Genomic DNA, 17,338 nt, shown 5'->3' on the forward strand with positions numbered 1-17,338 from the left:
GGGGCTCCCTAAGCATAAGGGCTGGGACGGCCCAGGCCTGGGGTTCTCAAAGGCTAAGGGCTGGGGCGGCCCATGCCTGGGGCTGCCAAAGGCTAAGGCCGGGGGCACCCCAGGCCTGGGGCTCCCTAAGCCTAAGGGATGTGGCGCCCCATGTCTGGGACTACCTAAGCCTAAGGGCTGGGGCGCCCCAGGCCTGGGGCTCCCAAATCCTAAGAGCTGCGGCGCCCCAGTCCTGGGTTCCCTTGGCCTAAGGGCTGGGGCGCCCCAGACCTGGGGCTCCCTTAGCATAAGGCCTGCGGCGCCCCAGGCCTGTGGCTCCCAAAGCCTAAGAGCTGGGGCGCCCAAGGCCTGGGGCTCCCAATGGCTAAGGGCTCGAACGCCCCAGGCCGGAGGCTCCCCAAGCCTAAGTGCTGGGGCGCCCCAGGCCACGGGCTACCTAAGCCTGAGGGCGAGATTGCCCCAGGCCTGGGTCTCCCTAAGCCGAAGGTCTGGTGCGCCCCATGCATGGGGCTCCCAAATCCTAAGGGCTGGGTCGCTCCAGTCCTGGGTTCCCTAAGCCCAATAGTTGGGGCGCCCCAGGCCTGGGGCCCCCTAAGCCTAATGGCTGGGGCGCCCCAGGCCTGGGGCTCCCTAAGCCTAAGGGCTTGTGCGCCCCAGGCCTGGGGCTCCCTAAGGCTATGGGCTGGGGTGCCCCAGGCCTGGGGCTCCCTAAGCCTAAGGGCTGTGGCGCCCTGGCCTGGGCCTCCCAAGCTTAAGGGTTGGGGCGACCCAGGCCTGGGGCTCCCTAAGCCTAAGATCTGGGGCGCCCAAGGCCTTGGGCTTTTAAGCCTAAGGGCTGGGGCGCCCCAGACCTGGGGCTCCCAAAGCCAAAGGGCTGGGGCACTCCAGGCCTGGGACTCCCTAAGACTAACTGTTTGGGCGCCCCAGGCCAGGGGATCCCAAAGTCTAAGGGCTGGGGGTCACCAGGCCTGGAGGTCCCTAAGCCTAAGGGATGGGGCGCCCCTGGCCTGGGGCTCCCAGAGCTTAAGGGCTGGGGCACCCCAGGCCTGGGGGTCCCTAAGCCTAGGGTCTGGGGTGCCCCAGGCTTGGGGCTCCTTTAGCATAAGGGCTGCGGCGCCCCAGGCCTGTGGCTCCCAAAGCCTAAGAGCTGGGGCGCCCCATGCCTGGGGCTCCCAAAGGCTAAGTGCTCAGAAGCCCCAGGCCGGTGGCTCCCTAATCCTAAGTGCTGGGGCGCCCCAGGCCACGGGCTACCTAAGCCTGAGGGCGAGGTCGCCCCAGGCCTGGGGCTCCCTAAGCCGAAGGTCTGGGGCGGCCCATGCATGGGGCTCCCAAATCCTAAGGGCTGGGTCGCTCCAGTCTTGGGTCCCTAAGCCTAAGGGTTGGGGCGCCCCAGGCCTGGGGCTCCCTAAGCCTAAGGGCTGTGCGCCCCAGGCCTGGGGCTCCCTAAGCCTAAGGGCTGTGGCGCCCTGGCCTTGGGCTCCCAAGCTTGAGGGTTGGGGGACCCAGGCATGGGGCTCCCTAAGCCTAAGGGCTGGGGCGCCCAACCTGGGGCTTTTAAGCCTAAGGGCTGGGGCTCCCCAGGCCTGGGGCTCCCAAAGCCTAAGGGCTGGAACGCCCCAGGCCTGGGGATCCCAAAGCCTAAGGGCTGGGGTACCCCAGGCCTGGGGCTCCCTAAGTCTTAGGGCTGTCGCACTCCAGGCCTGGGACTTCCTAAGACTAAGTGCTTGGGCGCCCCAGGCCAGGGGATCCCTAAGTCTAAGGGCTGGGGGTCACCAGGCGTGGAGGTCCCTAAGCCTAAGGGATGGGGCGCCCCTGGCCTGGGGCTCCCAAAGCCTAAGGGCTGGGGCACCCCAGTCCTGGGGGTCCCTAAGCCTAGGGGCGGGGGTGCCCCAGGCTTGGGGCTCCCAAAGCCTAAGGGCTGGGGCGCCCCAGCCCTGGGGCTCCCTAAGCCTAAGGGCTGGGGCGCCCCAGGCCTGGGGCTCCCAAATCCTAAGAGCTGCGGCGCCCCAGTCCTGGGTTCCCTTAGCCTAAGGGCTGGGGCGCCCCAGGCCTGGGGCTCCCTAAGACTATGGGCTGGGGCGCCCCAGGCCTGGGGCTCCCTAAGACTATGGGCTGGGGTGCTCCAGGCCTGCGGCTCCCTAAGCCTAAGGGCTGTGGCGCCCTGGCCTGGGGCTCCCAAGCTTAAGGGTTGGGGCGACCCAGGCCTGGGGCTCCCTAAGCCTAAGGGCTGGGGCGCCCAAGGCCTGGGGCTTTTAAGCCTAAGGGCTGGGGCGCCCCAGGCCTGGGGCTCCCAAAGCCTAAGGGCTGGAACGCCCCAGGCCTGGGGATCCCAAAGCCTAAGGGCTGGGGCACCCCAGGCCTGGGGCTCCCTAAATCTTAGGGCTGTCGCACTCCAGGCCTGGGACTCCCTAAGACTAAGTGCTTGGGCGCCCCAGGCCAGGGGATCCCTCAGTCTAAGGGCTGGCGGTCACCAGGCTTGGAGGTCCCTAAGCCTAAGGGATGGGGCGCCCCTGGCCTGGGGCTCCCAAAGCCTAAGGGCAGGGGCACCCCAGTCCTGGGGTTCCCTAAGCCTAGGGGCGGGGGTGCCCCAGCCTTGGGGCTCCCAAAGCCTAAGGGCTTGGGCGCCCCAGCCTTGGGGCTCCCTAAGCCTAAGGGCTGGGGCGCCCCAGGCCTGGCGCTCCCTAAGCCTAAGGGCTGGGTCGCCCGATGCCTGGGGCTCCTTAACCCTAAGGGCTGGGGTACCCGAGGCCTGGGGCTCTTTAAACCTAATGGCTGGGGCGCCCCAGGCCTGGGGCTCTCTAAGCCTAAGGGCTGGGGCCTCCAGGGCTGAGGCTTCCTAAGCCTAAGTGCTGGGGCGACCCAGGCCAGGAGCTACCTAAGCCTAAGGGCGTGGGCCCCCCAGGTCTGGGGCTCCCTAATCGGAAGGGCTGGGGTGCCCCAGGCATGGGGCTCCCAAAGCCAAAAGGCTGGGGCTCCCCGGGTCTGGGGCTCCCAAATCCTAAGGGATGGGGCGCCCCAGTCCTGGTTTCACTAACCCTAAAGGCTGGGGAGCCCCAGGCCTGAGGCTCCCTAAGCCTAAGGGTTGAGGCGCCCCAGGCCTGCGGTTCCCAAAACCTAAGGGCTGGGGCGCCCCAGGCCTGGGGCTCCCAAAGCCTAAGAGCTGGGGCGCCCCTGGCCTGGGGCTCCCAAAGCATAAGGGCTGGGGCGCCCCAGGCCTGGGGCTACCTAAGCCTAAGGGTGGGGGCGCCTCAAAACTGGGGCTCCCTAAGCCGAAGGGCTGGTGTGCCCCAGGCCTATGGCTCCCAAAGCCTAAGGGCTTTGGCGCCCCAGGTCTGGGGCTACCTAATCCTAATGGATGTGGCGCCCCAGCCATGGGGATGCCAAAGCCTAAGGGCTGGTGCGTCCCTGGCCTGTGCCTCCCCAAGCCTAAGGGCGGGGGTGCCACAGGCCTGAGGCTCCCTAAGCCGATGGGCTGGGGCGCACAAGGCCTGGGGATCCCTAAGCCTAATGGCTAGGTCGCCCCAGGCCTGGGGCTCCCTAAGACTAAGTGCTGGGACGGCCCTGGCCTGGGGATCCCAAAGGCTAAGGGCTGGGGCGCCCGATGCCTGGGGCTCCCAAAGGCTTAGGGCGGGGTCACCGCAGGCCTGGGTCTACCTAAGCCTAAGGGCTGGGGCGCCCCAGGCCTGGGGCTCCCAAATCCTAAGGGCTGCGGCGCCCCAGTCCTGGGTTCCCTAAGCCTAAGGGCTGGGGTGCCACAGACCTGGGGCTCCCTACCTAAGACCTGGGGCGCCCCAGGCCTGGGGTTCCCAAAACCTAAGGGCTGGGATGCCCCATGCCTGTGGCTCCCTAAGCCTAAGGTTTGGGGCGCCCCAAGACTGGGGCTCCCTAAGGCTATGGGCTGGGGCACCCGAGGCCTGGGGATCCCTAAGTCTAAGTGCTGGGGCGCAGCAGTCCTGTGGTTACCTCAGCCTAAGGGATGGAGCACCCCAGGCCTGGGGATCCCAAAGCCTAAGGGCAGGGGCGCCCCGGGCCTGGGGTTCCCGAAGCCTAAGGGCTGGGGCGCCCCAGGCCTGGGGCTCCCTAAGCCTAATAGCTGGGGCACTTCAGGCCTGGGGCTCCCAAAGCATAAGGGCTGGGTGCCCCAGGCTTGGGGCTCCCTAAGCCTAAGGGCTGGGGCGCCCCGGTCCTGGGGTTCCCAAAGCCTAAGTGCTGGGGCGCCCCGGGATCTGGGGCTCCCAAGCCTAAGGGCTGTGGCTCCACAGACCTGAGGCTCCCAAATCCTATGGGCTGGGGCGCCCCAGGCCTGGGGCTCCCTAAGCCTAAGGGCTGGGTCGCACCAGGCCTGGGGCTCCCTAAGCCTTAGGGCTGGGGCGCCCCAGGCCTGGCGCTCCCAAAGCCTAGGGGCTGGGGCTTCCCTTGTCTGGGGCTCCCTAAGACTAAGGGCTGGGGCGCCAAAGGACGTGGGCTCCCAAAACCTAAAAGGTGTGGCGCCCCAGGCCAGGGACTCCCTGAACCTAAGGGCTGGGGCGCCCAAGGCCTGGGGCTCCCTAAGGCTAAGGGCTGGGCACAACAGGCCTGGGGCTCCCTAAGCCTATGGGCTGGGGCCCCAGGCCTGTGGCTCCCTAAGCCTAAGGGTGGGGGCGACCCAGGCCAGGGGCACCATAAGCCTAAGTGCTGGGGTGCCCCCGGCCTGGGGCTCCCTAATCCTAAGGGTTGGGTCGACCCAGGGCTGGGTCTCCCTAAGCCTAAGGGCTGGGGTTCCCAAGGCCTGGGGCTTTTAAGTCTAAGTGCTGGGGCGCTCCAGGCCAGGCTCCCTAAGTCTAAGGGCTGGGGATCACAGGGCCTGGGGCTCCCTAAGCCTAAGGCTGGGTCACCCCAGGCCTGGGGCTCCTTAAGCCTAAGGGCTGGGGTGACCCAGGCCTGGGGCTACCTAAGCCTAAGGGCTGGGGCTCCCCAGGCCTGGGGCTCCCAAAGGCTAAGGGCTGTGGTGCCCCATGCCTTGGGCTCTCAAAGGGTAAGGGCTTGGGTGCCCCAAGCCTGGGGCTCCCTAAGCCTAAGGGCTGGGGCGCCCAAGGCCTGGGGCTCCCTAAGCCTAAGGGCAGGGGCGCCCCAGTCCTGGGGCTCTAAAAGCATAAGGGCTGGGGGGCCCCAGGCCTGGGGCTTTTAAGTCTAAGTGCTGGGGCGCTCCAGGCCAGGGGCTCCCTAAGTCTAAGGGCTGGGGGTCCCCGGGCCTGGGGCTCCCTATGCCTAAGGCTGGGTCACCCCAGGCCTGGGGCTCCTTAAGCCTAAAGGCTGGGGTGACCCAGGCCTGGGGCTACCTAAGCCTAATGGCTGGGGCGCCCCAGGCTGGGGCTACCTAAGCCTAATGCCTGGGGCTTCCCAGCCCTGGGGCTCCCTAAGCCTAAGCGCGGGGCGAGCCAGGCCTGGGGCTACCTAGTCCTAATGGATGGGGCGCCCCAGGCATGGAGATGCCAAAGCCTAAGTGCTGGTGCGTCCCTGGCCTGTGCCTCCCCAAGCCTAAGGGCGGGGGCGCCACAGGCCTGAGGCTCCCTAAGCCGATGGGCTGGGGCGCACAAGGCCTGGGGATCCCAAAGCCTAATGGCTAGGTCGCCCCAGGCCTGGGGCTCCCTAAGCCTAAGTGCTGGGACGGCCCTGACCTGGGGTTCCCAAAGGCTAAGGGCTGGGGCGCCACATGCCTGGGGCTCCCAAAGGCTAAGGGAGGGGGCACCACAGGCCGGGGTCTACCTAAGCCGAAGGGCTGGGGCGCCTCAGGACTGGGGCTCCCAAATCCTAAGGGCTGCGGCGCCCCAGTCCTCGGATCCCTAAGCCGAAGGGCTGGGGCGCAACAGACCTGGGGCTCCCTAAGCCTAAGGCCTGGGGCGCCCCAGGCCTGGGGTTCCCAAAGCCTAAGGGCTGGGATGCCCCAGGCCTGTGGCTCCCAAACGTAAGAGCTGGGGCGCCCCAGGCCTGGGGCTCCCAAAGCATAAGGGCTGGGCGCCCCAGGACTGGGGCTCCCTAAACCTAAGGTTTGGGACGCCCCAAGCCTGGGGCTCCCTAAGGCTAAGGCCTGGGGCACCCCAGGCCTGGGGATCCCTAAGTCTAAGTGAAGGGGCGCACCAGTCCAGGGGTTACCTCAGCCTAAGGGCTGAAGCACCCCAGGCCTGGGGATCCCAAAGCCTAAGGGCAGGGGCACCCCGGGCCTGGGGTTCCCAAAGCCTAAGGGCTGGGGCACCCACGGCCTGGGGATCCCAAAGCCTAAAGGCTGGGGCACCCAAGGCCTGGGGCTCCCTAAGCCTAATAGCTGGGGCGCTTCAGGCCTGGGGCTCCCTAAGCCTAATAGCTGGGGCTCTTCAGGCTTGGGGCTCCCTAAGCCTACGGGCTGGGGCGCCCCGGTCCTGGGGTTCCCAAAGTCTAAGTGCTGGAGCGCCCCGGATCTGGGGCTGCCAAGCCTAAGGGCTGTGGCTCCCCAGACCTGAGGCTCCCAAATCCTATGGGCTGGGGCGCCCCAGGCCTGGGGCTCCCTAAGCCTAAGGGCTGGGTCGCCTCAGGCCTGGGGCTCCCTAAGCCTAAGGGCTGGGTCACACCAGGCCTGGGGCTCACTAAGCCTTAGGGCTGGGGCGCCCCAGGCCTGGGGCTCCCAAAGCCTAAGGGCTGGGGCTTCCCTTGTCTGGGGCTCCCTAAGACTAAGGGCTGGGGCGTACCAGGACGGAGGCTCCCAAATCCTAAAAGCTGTGGCGCCCCAGGCCAGGGGCTCCCTGAGCCTAAGGGCTGGGGCGCCCAAGTTCTGGGGCTCCCTAAGGTTAAGGGCTGGGCACCCCAGGCCTGGGGCTCCCCAAGCCTATGGGCTGGGGCCCAAGGCCTGAGGCTCCCTAAGCCAAAGGGTGGGGGTGACCCAGCCCAGGGACTCCATAAGCCTAAGTGCTGGGGTGCCCCCGGCCTGGGGCTCCCAACTCCTAAGGGTTGGGGTGACCCAGGGCTGGGTCTCCCTAAGCCTAAGGGCTGGGGGGCCCAAGGCCTGGGGCTTTTAAGTCTAAGTGCTGGGGCGCTCCAGGCCAGGGGCTCCCTAAGTCTAAGGGCTGGGGGTCACCAGGCCTGGGACTCCATAAGCCTAAGGCTGGGTCACCCCAGGCCTGGGGCTCCTTAAGCCTAAGGGCTGGGGTGACCCAGGCCTGGGGATACCTAAGCCTAAGGGCTGGTGCGCCCCAGGCCTGGGGCTCCCAAAGCCTAAGGGCTGTGGTGCCCCATGACTTGGGCTCTCAAAGGCTAAGGGCTTGGGTGCCCCAAGACTGGGGCTCCCTAAGCCTAAGTGCTGTGGCGCCCAAGGCCTGGGGCTCCCTAAGCCTAAGGGCTGGGGCGCCTCAGCCTGGGGCTCCCTAAGCCTAAGTGCTGGGGCGCCCCAGGCCTGGGGCTCCCTAAGCCTAAGGCCTCGGGCGCCAAGGCCTGAGGCTCCCTAAGACTAAGGGCTAGGGCGCCCCAGGCCAGGGGCTACCTAAGCCTAAGGGCGGGGTCGCCCCAGGCCTGGGGCTCCCAAAGCCTAATGGCTGTGGGGCCCCATGCCTGGGGCTCCCAAAGCTTAAGGGCTGGGCGTCCCAACCCTGCGGCACCCTAAGACTAAGGCCTGGGGTTCTCCAGGCCTGGGGCTCCCTAAGTCTAAGGGCTGGGGGTCACCTGGCCTGGGTCTCCCTAAGCCTAAGGGCTGCGGCGGCTCAGGACTGGGGCACCCAAAGCCTAAGGGCGGGGGCACCCCAGGCCTGGGGCTCCAAAAGCCTAAGGGCTGGGGCGCCACAGGCCTGGGGCTCCCTACGCCTAAGGGCTGTGGCGCCCGAGGCCTGGGCTCCCAAAGCCTAAAGGCTGGGGCACCCAAGGCCTGGGGCTCCCTAAGGTTAAGGGTTGGGGCGCCCCAGGCATGGGGCTCCCTAAGCCTAAGGACTGGGGCTCCCGAGGTCTGGAGGTCCCCAAGCCTAAGGGCTGGGGCGCCCCAGGCCTGGGGCTCCCTAAGCCTAAGGGCTGGGGCGCCCCAGGGCTGGGGCTCCCTAAGCCTATTAGCTGGGGCGCTTCAGGCCTGGGGCTCCCAAAGCATAAGGGCTGGGCGCCCCTGGCTTGGGGCTCCCTAAGCCTAAGGGCTGGTGCGCCCCAGGCCTGGGGCTCCCAAAGCCTAAGGGCTGTGGTGCCCCATGCCTTGGGCTCTCAAAGGCTAAGGGCTTGGGTGCCCCAAGACTGGGGCTCCCTAAGCCTAAGTGCTGTGGCGCCCAAGGTCTGGGGCTCCCTAAGCCTAAGGGCTGGGGCGCCCCAGCCTGGGGCTCCCTAAGCCTAAGTGCTGGGGCGCCCCAGGCCTGGGGCTCCCTAAGCCTAAGGCCTCGGGCGCCAAGGCCTGAGGCTCCCTAAGACTAAGGGCTAGGGCGCCCCAGGCCAGGGGCTACCTAAGCCTAAGGGCGGGGTCGCCCCAGGCCTGGGGCTCCCAAAGCCTAATGGCTTGGGGCCCCATGCCTGGGGCTCCCAAAGCTTAAGGGCTGGGCGTCCCAACCCTGCGGCACCCTAAGACTAAGGGCTGGGGTTCTCCAGGCCAGGGGCTCCCTAAGTCTAAGGGCTGGGGGTCACCTGGCCTGGGTCTCCCTAAGCCTAAGGGCTGCGGCGGCTCAGGACTGGGGCACCCAAAGCCTAAGGGCGGGGGCACCCCAGGCCTGGGGCTCCAAAAGCCTAAGGGCTGGGGCGCCATAGGCTTGGGGCTCCACACGCCTAAAGGCTGTGGCGCCCGAGGCCTGGGCTCCCAAAGCCTAAAGGCTGGGGCACCCAAGGCCTGGGGCTCCCTAAGGTTAAGTGTTGGGGCACCCCAGGCATGGTGCTCCCTAAGCCTAAGGGGTGGGGCTCCCGAGGTCTGGAGGTCCCCAAGCCTAAGGGCTGGGGCGCCCCAGGCCTGGGGCTCCCTAAGCCTAAAGGCTGGGGCGCCCCAGGGCTTGGGCTCCCTAAGCCTATTAGTTGGGGCGCTTCAGGCCTGGGGCTCCCAAAGCATAAGGGCTGGGCGCCCCTGGCTTGGGGCTCCCTAAGCCTAAGAACTGGGGCGAACCGGTCCTGGGGTTCCCAAAGCCTAAGTGCTGGGGCGCCCTGGGATCTGGGGCTCCCAAGCCTAAGGGCTGTCGCTCCCCAGACCTGAGGCTCCCAAAGCCTAAGGGCTGTGGCTCCCCAGACCTGAGGCTCCCAAAGCCTATGGGCTGGGGCGTCCCAGGCCTGGGGCTCCCTAAGCCTAAGGGCTGGGTCGCCTCAGGCCTGGGGCTCCCTAAGGCTAAGGGCTGCGTCGCACCAGGCCTGGGGCTCCCTAATCCTTAGGGATGGGGCGCCCCAGGCCTGGGGCTCCCAAAGCCAAAGGGCTGGGGTGCCCCAGGCCTGCAGCTCCCAAAGCCTAAGGGCTGGGGCTTCCCTTGTCTGGGGCTCCCTAAGACTAAGGGCTGGGGCGCCCCAGGACGGGGGCTCCCAAAACCTAAAAGCTGTGGCGCCCCAGGCCAGAGGCTCCCTGAGCCTAAGGACTGGGGCGCCCAAGGCCTGGGGCTCCCTAAGGCTAAGGGCTGGGCACCCCAGGCCTGGGGCTCCCTAAGCCTATGGGCTGGGGCCCCAGGACTTTGGCTCCCTAAGCCTAAGGGTGGGGGCGGCCCAGGCAAGGGGTTCCATAAGCCTAAGTGCTGGGTAGCTCCCGGCCTGGGGCTCCCTAATCCTAAGGGTTGGGGCGACCCAGGGCTGGGTCTCCCTAAGCCTAAGGGCTGGGTGGCCCCAGGCCTGGGGCTTTTAAGTCTAAGTGCTGGGGCGCTCCAGGCCAGGGGCTCCCTAAGTCTAAGGGCTGGGGGTCACCGGGCCTGGGGCTCCCTAAGCCTAAGGCTGGGTCACCCCAGGCCTGGGACTCCTTAAGCCTAAAGGCTGGGGTTACCCAGGCCTAGGGCTACCTAAGCATAATGGCTGGGCCGCCCCAGGCCTGGGGCTCCCAAAGGCTAAGGGCTGTGGTGCCCCATGCCTGGGGCTCCCAAAGCCCAAGGGCTGGGGCTTCCCAGTCCTGGGCTCCCTAAGCCTAAGGACGGGCGAGCCAGGCCTGGGGCTCCCAAAGCCTAAGGGCTGGGTCGCCCCAGGCTTGGGGCTCCCATAGCCTAAGGGATGGGATGCCCCTGGCCTGGGGCTCCCAAAGGCTAAGGGCTGGGGTGCCCCATGCCTTGGGCTCTCAAAGTCCAAGGGCTTGGGTGCCCGAGTCCTGGGGCTCCCTATGGCTAAGGGCTGGGGCGCCCCAGGCCTAGGGGTCACTAAGCCTAAGGGCTGGGGCGCCCCATGCCTGGGGCTCCCTAAGCCTAAGGCCTGGGGCGCCAAGGCCTGAGGCTCCCTAAGACTAAGGGCTGGGGTGCCCCAGCCCAGGAGCTACCTAAGCCTAAGGGCGGGGTCGCCCCAGGCCTGGGGCTCCCAAAGCCTAATGGCTGTGGGGCCCCATGCCTGGGGCTCCCAAAGCTTAAGGGCTGGGCGCCCCAACCCTGCGGCACCCTAAGGCTAAGGGTTGGGTTGCTCCAGGCCAGGGGCTCCCTAAGTCTAAGGGCTGAGGCTTCCCTTGTCTGGGGCTCCCTAAGACTAAGGGTTGGGGCGCCCCAGGACTGGGGCACCCAAAGCCTAAGGGCGGGGACGCCCCAGTCCTGGGGCTCCATATGCCTAAGTGCTGGGGAGCCCCAGGCCTGGGGCTCCCTAATCCTATGGGTTGGGGAGACCCAGGGCTGGGTCTTCCTAAACCTAAGGGCTGTGGGGCCCAAGGCCTGGGGCTTTTAAGTCTAAGCGCTGGGGCGCTCCAGGCCAGGGGCTCCCTAAGTCTAAGGGCTTGGGGTCACCGGGCCTGGGGCTCCCTAAGCCTAAGGCTGGGTCACCCTAGGCCTGGGGCTCCTTAAGCCTAAGGGCTGGGGCGACCCAGGCCTGGGGCTACCTACGCCTAAGGGCTGGGGCACCCCAGGCCTGAGGCTCCCAAAGGCTAAGGGCTGTGGTGCCCCAGGCCTGGGGCTCCCAAAGCCCAAGGGCTGGGGCTTCCCAGCCCTGGGGCTCCCTAAGCCTAAGGGCGGGGCGAGCCAGGCCTGGGGCTCCCAAAGCCTAAGGCCTGGGTCGCCCCAGGTTTGGGGCTCCCATAGCCTAAGTGATGGGACGTCCCAGGCCTGGGGCTCCCAAAGGCTAAGGGCTGGGGCGTCCCATGCCTTGGGCTCTCAAAGGCTTAGGGCTTAGGTGCCCCAAGACTGGGGCTCCCTAAGCCTAAGTGCTGTGGCGCCCCAGGCCTGGGGCTCCCTAAGCATAAGGGCTGATTCGCCCCAGGCCTGGGGCTCCCTAAGCCTAAGGGCTGGGGCGCCCCAGTCCTGGGGCTCCCAAAGCATAAGGGATGTGCGCCCCAGGACTAGGGCGCCCTAAGGCTAAGGGCTGGGGCGTCCCAGGCCTGGGGCTCCCTAAGCCTAAGGGCTGGGGCGCCCCAGGCCTGGGGCTCCCTAAGCCTAAGGCCTGGGGCGCCAAGGCCTGAGGCTCCTTAAGACTAAGGGCTGGGGCTCCCCAGGCCAGGGGCTACCTAAGCCTAAGGGCGGGGTCGCCCCAGGCCTGGGGCTCCCAAAGCCTAATGGCTGTGGGGCCCCATGCCTGGGGCTCCCAAAGCTTAAGGGCTGGGCGCCCCAACCCTGCGGCACCCTAAGACTTAGGGCTGGGGCGCCCCGGGCCTGGGGCTCCCAAAACCTAAGAGCTGTGGCGGCCCAGGCTTGGGGCTCCCAAGCCTAAGGGCTGGGGTCCCTAGGCTAGGGGCTCCCTAATCCTAAGGGCTGGGGCCACCCAGGCCTGGGTCTCCCTAAGCCTATGAGTTGGGGAGACCCAGGCCAAGGGGCTCCCTAAGCCTAAGGGCTGAGGCGCCCAAGGCCTGGGGCTTTTAAGCCTAAGGGCTGGGGTTCTCCAGGACAGGGGCTCCCTAAATCTAAGGGCTGGGGGTCACCTGGCCTGGGGCTCCCTAAGCCTAAGGGCTGGGGCGGCTCAGGACTGGGGCACCCAAAGCCTAAGGGCGGTGGCGCCCCAGGCCTGGGGCTCCAAAACCCTAAAGGCTGGGGCGCCCCAGGCCTGGGGCTCCCTACGCCTAAGGGTTGTGGTGCCCCAGGCCTGGGCTCCCAAAGCCTAAAGGCTGGGTCGCCCAAGGCCTGGGGCTCCCTAAGGCTAAGGGTTGGGGCGCCCCAGGCCTGGGGCTCCCTAAGCCTAAGGGCTGGGGCGCCCCAGGCCTGGGTGTCCCGAAGCCTAAGGCCTGGGGCACCCCAGGCCTGGGGCTCCCTAAGCCTAAGGGCTGGGTCTCCCCAGGCCACAGGCTCCTTAAGCCTAAGGGCTGGGGCGCCCCAGGGCTGGGGCTCCCAAAGCCTAAGGGAGGGCGAGCCAGGCCTGGGGCTCCCTAAGCCTAAGGGCTAGGGCGTCCCAGTCCTGGGGCTCCCAAAGCATAAGGGCTGGGCGCCACAGGACTGGGGCTCCCTAAGTCTAAGGGCTGGGGCACCCCAGGCCAAGGGCTCCCTAAGCCTAAGGGCTGGGGCGCCCCAGGCCTGGGGCTCCCTAAGCCTAAGGCCTGGGGCGTGAAGATCTGAGGCTCCCTAAGCCTGAGGGCAGGATCGCCCCAGGCCTGGGGCTCCCAAAGCCTAATGGCTGTGGGGCCCCATTCCTGGGGCTCCGAACGTTTAAGGGCTGGGCGCCCCAACCCTGCGGCACCCTAAGACTAAGGGCTGGGGAGTCCCAGGCCTGGGGCTCCCAAAACCTAAGAGCTGGGGCGGCACAGGCCTGGGGCTCCCAAACCTAAGGGCTGGGGTCCCCAGGCTTGGGGCTCCCTAATCCTAAGGGCTGGGTCGACCCAGGCCTGGGTCTCCCTAAGCCTATGAGTTGCGGTGACCCAGGCCAGGGGCTCCTTAAGCCTACGGGCTGGGGCGCCCAAAGCCTGGGGCTTTTAAGCCTAAGGGCTGGGGTACTCCAGGCCAGGGGCTCCCTAAGTCTAAGGGCTGGGGCGGCTCAGGACTGGGGCACCCAAAGCCAAAGGGCGGGGACGCCCCAGGCCTGGGGCTTCAAAACCTAAGGGCTGGGGCGCCCCAGGCCTGGGCTCCCAAAGCCTAAAGGCTGGGCCGCCCAAGGCCTGGGGCTCCCTAAGGCTAAGGGCTGGGGCGCCCGAGGCCTGGGGGTCCCCAAGCCTAAGGGCTGGGGCGCCCCAGGCCTGGGCGTCCCGAAGCCTAAGGCCTAGGGCACCCAAGGCCTGTGGCTCCCTAAGCCTAAGGGCTGGGGTGCCCCAGGCCTGGGGCTCCCTAAGCCTAATAGCTGGGGCGCACCAGGCCTGGGGCTCCCTAAGCCTTAGGGCTGGGGAGCCCCAGGCCTGGTGCTCCCAATGCCTAAGGGCTGGGGTGCCCCAGGCCTGCAGCTCCCAAAGCCTAAGGGCTGGGGCTTCCCTTGTCTGGGGCTCCCTAAGACTAAGGGCTGAGGTGCCCCAGGACGGGGGTTCCCAAAACCTAAAAGCTGTGGCGCCCATGCCAGGGGCTCCCTGAGCCTAAGGGCTGGGGCGCCCAAGGCCTGGGGCTCCCTAAGGCTAAGGGCTGGGCACCCCAGGCCTGGGGCTCCCTAAGCCTATGGGCTGGGGCCCCAGGCCTGTGGCTCCCTAAGCTTAAGGGTGGGGGCAACCCAGGCCAGTGGCTCCATAAGCCTAAGTGCTGGGGCGCCCCAGGCCGGGGGCTCCCTAATCCTAAGGCTTGGGGCGACCCATGGCTGGGTCTCCCTAAGCCTAAGGGTTGGGGGGCCCAAGGCCAGGGGCTTTTAAGTCTAAGTGCTGGGGCGCTCGAGGCCAGGGGCTCCCTAAGTCTAAGGGCTTGGGGTCACCGGGCCTGGGGCTCCCTAAGCCTAAGGCTGGGTCACCCAAGGCCTGGGGCTCCTTAAGCCTAAGACTGGGGCGACCCAGGCCTGGGGCTACCTAAGCCTAAGGACTGGGGCGCCCCAGGCCTGGGGCTCCCAAAGGCTAAGGTCTGTGGTGCCCCAGGCCTGGGGATTCCATAGCCTAAGTGATGGGACGCCCCAGGCCTGGGGCTCCCTAAGCCTAAGTGCTGTGGCGCCCCAGGCCTGGGGCTCCCTAAGCCTAAGGGCTGGGGCGCCCCAGGCCTGGGGCTCCCTAAGCCTAAGGACTGGGGCGCCCCAGTCCTGGGGCTCCCAAAACATAAGGGATGGGCGCCCCAAGACTGGGGCTCCCTAAGGCTATGAGTTTGGGCGACCAGGCCAGGGGCTCCCTAAGCCTAAGGGCTGGGGCGCCCAAGGCCTGGGGCTTTTAAGCCTAAGGGCTGGGGTGCTCCAGGCCAGGGGCTCCCTAAGTCTAAGGGCTGGGGGTCACCGGGCCTGGGGCTCCCTAAGCCTAAGGCTGGGTCACCCCAGGCCTGGGACTCCTTAAGCCTAAAGGCTGGGGTTACCCAGGCCTAGGGCTACCTAAGCATAATGGCTGGGCCGCCCCAGGCCTGGGGCTCCCAAAGGCTAAGGGCTGTGGTGCCCCATGCCTGGGGCTCCCAAAGCCCAAGGGCTGGGGCTTCCCAGTCCTGGGCTCCCTAAGCCTAAGGACGGGCGAGCCAGGCCTGGGGCTCCCAAAGCCTAAGGGCTGGGTCGCCCCAGGCTTGGGGCTCCCATAGCCTAAGGGATGGGATGCCCCTGGCCTGGGGCTCCCAAAGGCTAAGGGCTGGGGTGCCCCATGCCTTGGGCTCTCAAAGTCCAAGGGCTTGGGTGCCCGAGTCCTGGGGCTCCCTATGGCTAAGGGCTGGGGCGCCCCAGGCCTAGGGGTCACTAAGCCTAAGGGCTGGGGCGCCCCATGCCTGGGGCTCCCTAAGCCTAAGGCCTGGGGCGCCAAGGCCTGAGGCTCCCTAAGACTAAGGGCTGGGGCGCCCCAGCCCAGGAGCTACCTAAGCCTAAGGGCGGGGTCGCCCCAGGCCTGGGGCTCCCAAAGCCTAATGGCTGTGGGGCCCCATGCCTGGGGCTCCCAAAGCTTAAGGGCTGGGCGCCCCAACCCTGCGGCACCCTAAGGCTAAGGGTTGGGTTGCTCCAGGCCAGGGGCTCCCTAAGTCTAAGGGCTGAGGCTTCCCTTGTCTGGGGCTCCCTAAGACTAAGGGTTGGGGCGCCCCAGGACTGGGGCACCCAAAGCCTAAGGGCGGGGACGCCCCAGTCCTGGGGCTCCATATGCCTAAGTGCTGGGGAGCCCCAGGCCTGGGGCTCCCTAATCCTATGGGTTGGGGAGACCCAGGGCTGGGTCTTCCTAAACCTAAGGGCTGTGGGGCCCAAGGCCTGGGGCTTTTAAGTCTAAGCGCTGGGGCGCTCCAGGCCAGGGGCTCCCTAAGTCTAAGGGCTTGGGGTCACCGGGCCTGGGGCTCCCTAAGCCTAAGGCTGGGTCACCCTAGGCCTGGGGCTCCTTAAGCCTAAGGGCTGGGGCGACCCAGGCCTGGGGCTACCTACGCCTAAGGGCTGGGGCACCCCAGGCCTGAGGCTCCCAAAGGCTAAGGGCTGTGGTGCCCCAGGCCTGGGGCTCCCAAAGCCCAAGGGCTGGGGCTTCCCAGCCCTGGGGCTCCCTAAGCCTAAGGGCGGGGCGAGCCAGGCCTGGGGCTCCCAAAGCCTAAGGCCTGGGTCGCCCCAGGTTTGGGGCTCCCATAGCCTAAGTGATGGGACGTCCCAGGCCTGGGGCTCCCAAAGGCTAAGGGCTGGGGCGTCCCATGCCTTGGGCTCTCAAAGGCTTAGGGCTTAGGTGCCCCAAGACTGGGGCTCCCTAAGCCTAAGTGCTGTGGCGCCCCAGGCCTGGGGCTCCCTAAGCATAAGGGCTGATTCGCCCCAGGCCTGGGGCTCCCTAAGCCTAAGGGCTGGGGCGCCCCAGTCCTGGGGCTCCCAAAGCATAAGGGATGTGCGCCCCAGGACTAGGGCGCCCTAAGGCTAAGGGCTGGGGCGTCCCAGGCCTGGGGCTCCCTAAGCCTAAGGGCTGGGGCGCCCCAGGCCTGGGGCTCCCTAAGCCTAAGGCCTGGGGCGCCAAGGCCTGAGGCTCCTTAAGACTAAGGGCTGGGGCTCCCCAGGCCAGGGGCTACCTAAGCCTAAGGGCGGGGTCGCCCCAGGCCTGGGGCTCCCAAAGCCTAATGGCTGTGGGGCCCCATGCCTGGGGCTCCCAAAGCTTAAGGGCTGGGCGCCCCAACCCTGCGGCACCCTAAGACTTAGGGCTGGGGCGCCCCGGGCCTGGGGCTCCCAAAACCTAAGAGCTGTGGCGGCCCAGGCTTGGGGCTCCCAAGCCTAAGGGCTGGGGTCCCTAGGCTAGGGGCTCCCTAATCCTAAGGGCTGGGGCCACCCAGGCCTGGGTCTCCCTAAGCCTATGAGTTGGGGAGACCCAGGCCAAGGGGCTCCCTAAGCCTAAGGGCTGAGGCGCCCAAGGCCTGGGGCTTTTAAGCCTAAGGGCTGGGGTTCTCCAGGACAGGGGCTCCCTAAATCTAAGGGCTGGGGGTCACCTGGCCTGGGGCTCCCTAAGCCTAAGGGCTGGGGCGGCTCAGGACTGGGGCACCCAAAGCCTAAGGGCGGTGGCGCCCCAGGCCTGGGGCTCCAAAACCCTAAAGGCTGGGGCGCCCCAGGCCTGGGGCTCCCTACGCCTAAGGGTTGTGGTGCCCCAGGCCTGGGCTCCCAAAGCCTAAAGGCTGGGTCGCCCAAGGCCTGGGGCTCCCTAAGGCTAAGGGTTGGGGCGCCCCAGGCCTGGGGCTCCCTAAGCCTAAGGGCTGGGGCGCCCCAGGCCTGGGTGTCCCGAAGCCTAAGGCCTGGGGCACCCCAGGCCTGGGGCTCCCTAAGCCTAAGGGCTGGGTCTCCCCAGGCCACAGGCTCCTTAAGCCTAAGGGCTGGGGCGCCCCAGGGCTGGGGCTCCCAAAGCCTAAGGGAGGGCGAGCCAGGCCTGGGGCTCCCTAAGCCTAAGGGCTAGGGCGTCCCAGTCCTGGGGCTCCCAAAGCATAAGGGCTGGGCGCCACAGGACTGGGGCTCCCTAAGTCTAAGGGCTGGGGCACCCCAGGCCAAGGGCTCCCTAAGCCTAAGGGCTGGGGCGCCCCAGGCCTGGGGCTCCCTAAGCCTAAGGCCTGGGGCGTGAAGATCTGAGGCTCCCTAAGCCTGAGGGCAGGATCGCCCCAGGCCTGGGGCTCCCAAAGCCTAATGGCTGTGGGGCCCCATTCCTGGGGCTCCGAACGTTTAAGGGCTGGGCGCCCCAACCCTGCGGCACCCTAAGACTAAGGGCTGGGGAGTCCCAGGCCTGGGGCTCCCAAAACCTAAGAGCTGGGGCGGCACAGGCCTGGGGCTCCCAAACCTAAGG

Source organism: Tenrec ecaudatus, chromosome 9 (assembly GCF_050624435.1).
Source record: "Tenrec ecaudatus isolate mTenEca1 chromosome 9, mTenEca1.hap1, whole genome shotgun sequence".
Taxonomy (NCBI): Eukaryota; Metazoa; Chordata; class Mammalia; order Afrosoricida; family Tenrecidae; genus Tenrec; species Tenrec ecaudatus.